The 10409-nt window shown below is 38.6% G+C and overlaps 1 long non-coding RNA gene across 1 annotated transcript; it reads right to left on the bottom strand.

Moving 5' to 3' along the window:
• Positions 1–746: 746 nt before the first annotated feature.
• LOC103475846 (uncharacterized) lies at positions 747–4324 on the bottom strand. Its single transcript, XR_535366.1, has 3 exons — positions 4256–4324; positions 1883–2021; positions 747–849 (listed from the first exon to the last, which is right to left on the bottom strand). It is a non-coding gene; the product is annotated as an uncharacterized LOC103475846 (long non-coding RNA).
• Between the last annotated feature and the right edge of the window lie 6085 nt (positions 4325–10409).

Here is a 10409-nt window from a genome sequence, read left to right as displayed (position 1 = left end):
CACACACACACACACACACACACACACACACACACACACGAGTACGTTTGTTTATGGGACATCCGTTTTGATTAGCCTCACCGTTCCCATTAAAGTGTGAACGCTAGAAGTAAATGTACACAGATGATTTGGCCTAAAAAAAGCTTCCATAGACAGCTTTCCGATCTGTTTCTGAGTACACTCCCCAGACGGATGTGCTAGTGCACGGTGAAAACAACGATCTGGGCATATTTTTTTTTTCCTGAGGAGGCATGAGCGCGCCCCACTCAGTGACTGCTCTGTCAGAAGCCGGGCCAAGCCTTTAACCATCCAGGTAGCTGACTCGCAGTCAGAGCCATGGCAGCCGGTAGTGGGCACAAGAAGGTATGTCAGAGTAATTCAAAGACTAGACTGTGACACGGTTTCATTTGTTCTGCTGTCAACCGCTCGGGCTGTGAGAGGCAGAGTGCGCTGTCTTTATTTATGTGGGCCATGCAGCCACAAAGTCTGACTACAACTGTTTCATATAAGAAAAAGAAAAATATACAACTCCTATCAGCAAGTGGAAAACGTGTCAACATGCTTTAATTTTCCCCACAAGTTTTTTTTCTGCATGGAAGTCATTTTAATGTTTCTAACGTTTCACAAAAGATCACAAAAGAACCCGGGACATTTGACCAGTTGTTATAAAAAGCACTTGATTGCTGTAAGGGCATTAAATGTTAGAATGTAACGTAAGAGTATTTAATGAAAAAAAAGATACCCGATAACTGAGTTCTGATTTATTATTCACATGTTCTTCTCGTCTTCCTTCAGTGCTCCGTCGGGGGTCTGTCCCATTGAGCTGGATTTCTCGGGATGCATTTCTTCCTGGCCAATCAGCAAACAGAAGGGGGAGTTGTGAATGAGAATGTCAAATTTCTAGTCGGCTGCCTATGGTTGCTGTAGGACATTCATTTGCTGTTTCCTAATACTTCACTAATTCTTAAATTTGTCTTGTTCATTGTTCGGCTCTTCATTCTCTCTTCGCAGTAGGGGCAACATTTAAAACTCAAACAGAGTCCCACCTCCAGCTAATTATAATTTCTCATTAGCTGAGGGTCCAGCACGTCTGTAAGGATGGGTTGATGTTTACCAGGCTAATCTGGTCCTAACACATGTGGTATTTACCACATCCTCACCTGATTAACTAGACCTCCAGAAAGGCAGATTTTCAAGTAGCTTACTGGTCTGAAAGACTTAGGTGTGTGTCAATGCAATCCCCGGGAAGGAAAATCATCAGTAATGACCTTTAAAAATAAAAATTTGCCAACAATCAGCAAGGGGATGCTAATCAGACTATTTCTAGATAATTTATGTATAATCATTTGAAGTAACACAGATTGGTTGTAACTTTCAAATTTAAGACTTTTTTTCTCAGCTCTGCTCCTTTTACTTAGTTTTATTGTAGTTTTCTGTCCTTATTTCAGGCTTTTGTATGGAAAGCACCTCATTGCTAAAGTGAATAAAACAGGCAGCTGGAATCTCAATCATGTCACGTTTGATGCACAGTGTTGTGCATGACTAACAGCTGCTGAGAATGCCTATATAATGAAACAATGCGTTTACTAATGAGTAAATTACGATGATGCCGTATCAAATACTAGCATAACAAACTGTGACTGTTTTATAGATATGCGACATCTATGTAAATCAAGTACTTGTCATTGGGATATTGAGGTTTTTATTAGTTATTTTTATTTGTGTTTACCTCTGGAAAATGTCGGTGGTTTAGGAAGGAAACCTCAGCATCCTTTAGAAACATAATTTATAAATGGGACAGCCTAGAGCCGGAAACATTTATCCGCTTCCAACAGATCCACAGTGGCTTCGATAAACGGAAACAGCCAAGACGGACACTCACCAACAACGACGACTACACCTGGTGTGAGAGAGGAGGTAAAGGTTTTCTAGAGTCACTGGCAGTCTGAGCTCCACCAGACACTATAGCACTTGATGCGTGTTGTTCCAGATTACCCTCAGTTTTGACTGCTGCAAAAATTCTTGGACAGAAAACAGAAAATGAACTCGGTTATATTCCGCAACTGTAGAGGATCTCCAAAATAAAGTGCTGGGCTAATCAAAGCAAAACAAACCTTAGAATGAGCATCCTTTCTGAAGAATCCAGACACAAACCAAGACTCGTCTTTACAATCAGATAAGAGTTTGCATGCTGCACAGATACTGTAATGAAGCCTCAGTTCTTTGTCACAGGCAAGCATGTTGGTGGCACCATCAGTAACCAAACATGTGCCTACATTAGGGAGTTCCTATGTGGCCTTGAAAAGTCTGTAAAAGTATGTAATAAGATCTGAGCTTGGAAAAAGATTTGTATAGTGTTATTTGAATAATTTTGACCAAAAGCCCTAAATCCCACAAACTCCACTTTCACTGTTTCTATAGAGGCCTACTACAGTTGTAGATTTGCAGTCTCCATTTCCTCAATGCAAAGGGAAGAGGAAATCTATCCAGTAGGCTAAAAGTAGTAATGGCACTCAAAATGTGCATTTAAAATATATTGAGATCTATTCTGTCAAATATTGCACCCAAGCAGTCCTTTATGATTGCATTACTGAAAGTGGATTTTTGTTTATTGTGATATATGTAGTGTAGCCCCATCTAAACCCCTTTGCCACAGAAACACATCAAATGTGAATGAAACAAGAAGTAAAAAAAAAAAACAGCCAAGCAAACTCAACTTGTTTGTAAGGAAATTTGCTAAACTCTCTTCTGTCAATGTACGAGAGAATCTATTTACGCTGCTGTTAGAACTCCCCATCAAGATATAAATGACATATTCAACGAGATTACCAGTCTGAAATGAGACAGTTCATGACATAGGCTTCTCAGTTAAGCAATTTGTTGATTTCACAATAAGCAGTTGCCAAAATGTGTCCTAATCTCCTCGTCTCTAGGGCATTTCACATTCTCTAGTGTTTATTTTTTTGTCAGTTGTCTATATTCCCTCCTTTGTCCACTACTTTATGCCAACGCCCTCACCTTTTTCAAACCCAGTAATCACTCCTCGCTGCACATAAACACTCCAGCAATTGTCAGATCCTCCTGTTGCAGAGTCTTTGCTCGGGTTCTTTCACTGGTTTGTCATTTCTTTGTTTTGTCCTTAAGTCTCTGTGCTTCTAACAATGATGCATGCCCTTTGTTTGCTTTGGAAGCACAGCATTGTACTTTAAGTAGTGTTATCCATTCTGGCTTATACACTAATGAGCAATGAACAAGAACTAAGAAACTATGAAGGTACACAAAGCTTCTTTAGTCAGAAGCAAACAAGCTAAAATAAATCTGTTTTAGGGAGGGTAACCAAAGAAACATAAATTTGGAGAAAATTAAGGAGCCAAACATAATCCTGACGGCATAAAACATCCAACAGCTTTTACAAATAGTTTAAGCATTTGGTGTAAACAGATGGTTAGGTACTGCATTTCCAAACTGACAACAAACTGCACTAACACAGTGGTTTGTGTAAAGCTTTGTGGGAAAATACTTAGCTAGCAGACTCTCTTGTACTTGTCTGCAAGTGTATTTAAGTGATGTTTGGCTCAGTAAAATCATCTAAACCAATGATTTCCAGAGTTTCATTCCTTATTTAACTTCAATGCAGCCATTGTAAATGTGAGAAATATCCACATAAAAGACTTGATGGAGACCTTGCAATATGTGGGACATCAATGGATAAATAGCAGAAGAATAGAAAAAGTGTACAATGACACATTATCACGTCATTGTCATTATTTAAGACTGCTGCTCTTTCTTAAAAGACATAAACTTGAGTAAACCTACAGAATCTATCAGCAGCACGATTTCTGCAACAAAAGGCAACACCTGAGAACGAGTTCAAATGATTTGCCTTACACTCCACAACACGCATCAGATGTTCTCTTCCCAGTCTGGGAAGTCTATTGAAGATGCAAAACTTTATCCCTCACTCTGCATAAGCCGCCGTAGCCGTGTGTACTTCACTTCTCTTCAGCTTCTCCACCACCCTTTGCATCTATCGGTAAGACCTGAGGTAGAGAAACTCCCATTGTTCTTTGAGTGGGAGCCTAGCAGCCAACCTGAAACTATTTTCCACAATGAAGGTCTGTGTGCAAGTTGCGTAAGTAAAATTGAGAGAGAACAACAACGGGGAATTGTTGACGCTGTGATTGAATAAATGTATTTTATTCTACGTTTGGAGAGCTGAAGATAAATGTCCACCTCAGTGGACAATCGAGATTACCTTACGTAGTCTTTACCCTTTTTGTACTCCATAGAATGAGATGTAGAGTGATGACAACTTGTCAGTGTCTGTGTAAAAAGAAAGAAACAAGGGTGATTTTTTTCATTCTTCCCACCAAAACATCATCTTAGATTTATAAAGTTAAATATGACCAGGAGATTTCAGGGTTAGACTTATTCATAATCATTACAGAAAAACTTAAAGTACTAGTAAATCAAGAACTAAATATTAACTCGTTTTGAACGTATATTTGTGTTTGTTTGTTTGTTTTGATATGAAAACTAGAAAAGCCCATGACATAGGTTCATTAGAAACTCTACATTACAACTTAAGTGAGCGTAAAGAAAACAAATGAAAGTAATAAATATTCTGGCAGAGTCGATTGCGAGTGCTGTGTTATTACAATTACATTTCTGAGCTGCACATTGCCTCTTTAACCCGCTTTTGACTTTTAAAGTCTTTAACAGAAACACACAAAAGACAGTAAAATACTTTGGTGTGATTTTGCAAACTTAGCTCAGAAGTTTTTGATGATGAACTTTGACCAGTCTCAGCTGGTCAGAGACTGAACTCACAGTTCTTGTGTTCACATAAAAGTCAGATTTACTGTGCCAAAAGGGTAGCTCGGTAGAGAAGTGAGAAGTTAATACAAACTAGTATCAATAAGGATGAGAGCTCTGTAAGAGCATTCGAAAGCTTATTATGCAATCCTACTGAATTTAAGGATATTGTTTAAATTATTATTACTATAAACCGATTGGTTAAAAACAACCCAGTTCAGCTTATCTGGCTGAGTTTGGCAGTTTGACCCAGCTGGGTGAGGTTTTCACTGCAAAAAATGGCTGATGTGACTCATATCTGATGCTAAGACAAAAAGTTAAAATATTGAACTTGGATAACAGATTTTAGACCGACTATGTAGCACTATAATAAATACTGCCTCTTTATATTTATCTTATGACGAATTCTTTGGTCCAAGTGTGAATATTGAGCAGTAAAGTAAAAACACAGTTTGATGTCAGGGCTGCTTTCAGTCATTGACTGTGGCTCTTAATGATTTTTGAAATGATGCAGAGCTGAGACGTGTTTTTATTTTAAACTTAACAAGACTTAATGTCTGCAGACTAATGTTATTAGAAGTCAGACGAAACAGAGAACAGAGCTTCTTCAATGTTCCTTTAAAGAATTTATTAGTATTTAATAGTTGCTCATAAAACTTTTATTCTCAGGGTCATTTAGGATTTGTGCCTCTAGAAGAATTTTATCCAATTGGAAAAGGGGCAAAAAAAATGTGTCTGTGGACTGAAAACGGCATCAACCAGTGAACTAAAATCATTAATACAACCTATGGACTTTATAATAATAATAACGCAGGGTTTACCAGCTTTTAATTACTTATTTTATCCTTTTGAAAAGGTTGATCAGATTGTCCAACAGACTATAAAGAACAAGTAGATCTTTTCTAGTCTCTTCTGCAACAAACAAAAAAAATTATGACTCAGTGTACCGTATTTTCCGCACTATCAGGCGCACCGGATTACATGGCGCACTGTCGGCTTTTGAAGAAATTGAAGGTTTGAAGGCGGAAAATACGGCACCTGGTGTTAGAAAAAAACCTGGGTCTTGGACACAAGCAAAACAAAAAGGAAAAAAAATGGTTTCAGCTGAGTTGAAATAAGTTTATTAGAAAATAAGTGAGAGTTGGGGTGCTATGTGGCATAATGGCAGAGTGAGGGGTGTTTTGATCCCCATTTTAGTTTTAGCCGGCTGGAATTTAATTCCTGATTATTGAGCCTTTTCCCCTTCTTCATCTACCCATTTCCTTTCTGAGTGCTGAGCAACCAAAGAGTCTAAAAAAAGAAAACAATCAAAGATCGTACAAGCATGCTACAGGTGCTCAAAACATCATGAATTAACACCACCAACAATCACACAGTATGTCCGACTCAGATCAAATCTTAAGTAGCAACTCAGAAATTGACCAGCAGATGGTGTTCAACTCCATGCATTACCAGCCCAGACAGTCTTTTGAGTTCCTTCATATCTCAGTGAACATCTTGTTTAAAAGGTAATTTTACTTTTCACAGCTTCAATAGGACAGAGAATATTCTCAGTGTACTATTTTATGGATCAAAGCTTCTGGTTTTAGGCTAAAATACATCAAGATCAATGGGAGATCTGTGCTCTCACTGCGTAAAAATAATTTTCTGAAAATGTAGCTCTGCTATTAGTGACATCAACCTCGACGTTGTGTGTATAATCATTCGCTGTGTCCATCCCACACCAACATCAGCACATACAGCGCATACATTGTACCCACAAGGTTACATAATCCCAGAAACATTCTCTTACTCTGGTGTATTTTTCAGATTAACATTAGGGCTTTACTCCCACCACCAGCTACTTACTCATGCTGATGTGCCACGAGGGCGAATGTGAGCTATATCATTACATGCTGCAGTGGACAAGTGAATGCATTAGCACCCTAAGAAGTCCCCAGCTGCCTATTAATTAGCAAGCTTGTGGGTTGGTGGGCATTATCAGCAAGGAAAGGTTACTGCAAGCTAACAAGCAAGGCGAGTGTTAGTCAGCATAGTACCTTGTCCGATGTGTGACTGGTTTTGCTGCATCTGTGTGCCAAATGCTAGTTAACAAGCCTGTGAGATAGCTGTTGAAACATGAGTCTTTTTATGGTGCTTCTTGTGTATTGATCTGTTAATCTTGGAATTTAGAGTGAAATAACACACCGTTTTCTTTTTTTTTGTCTGGTAGCTATTCTGTTTGTGTTTGACAGATCTTCTTTATTAATGTGATCAGCGAAGAACCTGAAACACAAATGAACCTTTTAGGCCAATTTCCATGTATTACTCATGCTGCCGGCATGTGCATGACGCCCACGACGCTTTGTCAATGTTCTATGCTGCAGCCTGGTTTACCTCTACCAGCCACTTGCATATCAAGGACCGCAGGGACGGCTTGAGTTACATTTTTGCTTCGCTTGGTGGTATCACGGCTCAGTCTGACGGTCAGACACATTCTCTGCCTGTCTGCACAAGAGGAAGCTTTGGGATACTTGTCACTGTACTACATGTTGTCAAGGCTGTGAAGGAAAGCAAAGAGGAGGAGACGAGACTCTGGCTGCCTCTCATGCCCACTTGACATCACAATAAAATATGTTGGGCTTAAAGACTTCTTATACTCTGTGACTTTGTCGCTGGCTGACCCAATAAAACAGATAATTTAGTCGTTTGCCACAGACCTGTAGCTCTGCTAATAATCACCTATTTGATGGGATAAATAGCACAGTGCCCTCCTGGAGTATCTTGTATCGCTTCAGTGTTTTGCCACATTGCAAACACAAACTTTGACCTAATTTATTGGGATTTTATGTGATAAGCTAACAAGAAGTTGTGCATTTCAGTGAAGCGTGTTTTTTACTGTGAAAAAATCTTGAAAACCATAAGTCATCTTCCTTTCAATACTATTGGTTTATCACACAAAACGCCATAAAATACATGCTAAATTGCAAATTGTGAACAAGCTGAATCAGAGCACTGTATGAACTCTAGTGAGTAATATTATCAATTGATGTCTTTATGAGTGTATGTTTGGGTTTGTATGCAAATCTAAATGAAAAAAAATGGTGTCAATTTTTTAAAGTAGTAATTGTGCATTTTATCATTTCCATTCTGTTCTACCATTTTCTTTCAGATGTTGGCAGTTTATTTGTAACCCTAAGTTTGGTTAACATAATATTGGTACGAGCCAACGGTTTAAAGAAGCAGAGTAAAGCCAGTGCTTTTACCAGCGCATCAAAAACTATATTTATACTTTTAGGTTTGTCGCAGCAGGTGTATCAACGCGCCGCTAACAAACCCCAAGCTTCCTTGCATGAACCAACTATGAAAAGCAATCTGTTGAGGCAGTCTTCATTACGTCTCTCAGAAACTAATTCGACGTACATCAGCAACCATCAGCGGCCATCTGTGTTGTGACACACAAATCCATACTCAGAATCCAAAACTGTAGCATGTTTCCGCACATATGGTGAATTGCACACATCACCTGCACTGAGCATGGTATGCTGCTGGAATAAAGAGAGCAGCTGTGCCCGCCTAACAGTGACGACCCTCTAAGCAACACCAAGAAATTGGCACTTTCTCAAGCTAGTGAGCTGCCACCTGTGGGTGTCTCCTGTCCCTGACAAATCAGGAATGTTCTACATTTTTATGCAAGATTAATATTTTTGGCACAGACAGAGCTAAAGTCTGCAAGTAAAAGACTGAAATGTGTATCAATCATTTAATAAAAGCTAGTGTTATCGTCGTTTCTTGAAATAGACTTAAATAAAGATTTCGAGAAAGTATTTTGAAAATCTTTCAGATCACAAAACAACTTTTAATATCAAACAAAGATAACTTGAGTTAATACAAGATGCAGTTTCAAATGACGATTCAACCTATTAAGGGAAACAAGTAAATATATGAGAGCCCCCTTGTCTTGCATCATGTTTTGGTTAGAGTCTTTCAGACACAGTATGTTTGAAGATCTCCAAAAACAACACACAGAGAGCTCCAAGAACAGACATCACTGACATCTATCAGTCTGGAAAGGGCGACAAAGCCATTTCAAAGACTTTGGGACCGCAGTGACACACAGTGAGAGAAAACATGAAACAGTGGCGATCTTTCCCAGGAACCCAGCCAACCAAAATCACTGTAAAGGTGCATAAATGGCTCATTGAGGAAAGCTGAAAAAAAAAAACAACTAAAAGAACATCCAAAGTTCAGCAGTTAAGGTTCATGATTAGACAATAAGAAGATTTGGTAAAAATCGCATCTATGGATATTGTTTTCCTCAGTGACAATCTGAAAAAACCTTGTGATGCCACCCAACACTTTGGGGGAAAAAACACATTTTGTGAAATTACATTTCCTCACAAGCCGAGGTTGGCTTGAATTGTTTTTATTTTTTGCTCTGCTTAATAAATGAAATCATCGTTTAAAAAACTACATTTTGTATTTACTACTTTTATCTTTGATATTAACGTTTGTTGAGCTGGAATGCATGTGATAAAAAGGCAAAAACTGAACCCATTTGTAAGGAGAGAAATGTATTTTTGTGGCGGTGTTCCTTCTGATGAGCTAAAAAGGTAGATGTGATAAATGCTGAGCCTGTGGCCCCACCTAATGTAAAAGTAGGCCACTGTTCAAAACAGCAGCCCCATGATCTGGATGCGCTGCTTGGGTCCAGCCTGTTTAGATGACCAAAGCTCGTCCTTGTCCTACTTTCGGGTCAGAAGCGCACCATTAGAGCCAAAAACTCTCAAGTCTTTAAGCAAAGCTGCACAGCAGGATGGACTCTGCATATTTCTGGGTGAGTGCTTTTGAAGTTTTATTAAAGGACTATCATAATGGAGGTTTGTCTACACCAGCTGAATTGCTTTCAGCATCCGAGCTCGTCCGCAGGGACAGGTTTTTCTCTTTGCTTCTTGTAGCATGATATATTTTTAACAGCATGTGCATGTGTAAGTATGTGTGCCTGTGCGTAAGAGTGGGTGTTTTATATGGGAAAGAAAAGCCTTGCTGGTTGGAGATATATACTTTCTCCTCGTTTACATAATCCTCATCAGTGTTATGTAATTTTCCACAGACAAATTTTTTGGTAAGTTAAAACATAAAGTGTACACAATGCACCTCAAGGAAAAGAAAAAAAGAAAAGTTCTGTCAACGAAAACGTGAAGTCAAAACTGTTTGCACACTTCACAGCACAATTGTCTAATCTTGTATGGAGGTCAGCCACGTTAGATCATGTGAGTATACCTATTCTCTGTCTCACAGCACACGCTCAAAAACAGCGCCTGTTACTGCTGGGCTATTATGTAACCTCTGAATATATTAATTTTTATCGCCTTTGCAAAACCATGATCACCTTTGAGTTTGTAACTGAAATATTTTGTTTGCTAATCCAGTTCTGAAAAACACAGTCAAGGCATTCGGCTTCACGGATTTTTATTTACGTTTTTTTCATTTCATGAAAAAAAAAAAAAAAAAGGCAAATGAGTAAAAGTAACTGGACGTTGCAGATTGCTTGTAAGCAGTTTATATGTTTTTTTTTGTTTTTTTTTTAGATCAGAGTAGAGATGCATGAATTA

The sequence above is a fragment of the Poecilia reticulata genome, linkage group LG14, assembly GCF_000633615.1.
Source record: "Poecilia reticulata strain Guanapo linkage group LG14, Guppy_female_1.0+MT, whole genome shotgun sequence".
NCBI classification, from domain to species: Eukaryota; Metazoa; Chordata; class Actinopteri; order Cyprinodontiformes; family Poeciliidae; genus Poecilia; species Poecilia reticulata.
Note: the sequence above shows the minus strand (reverse complement) of the source record. Positions and strands in the feature narration are given on the sequence as shown.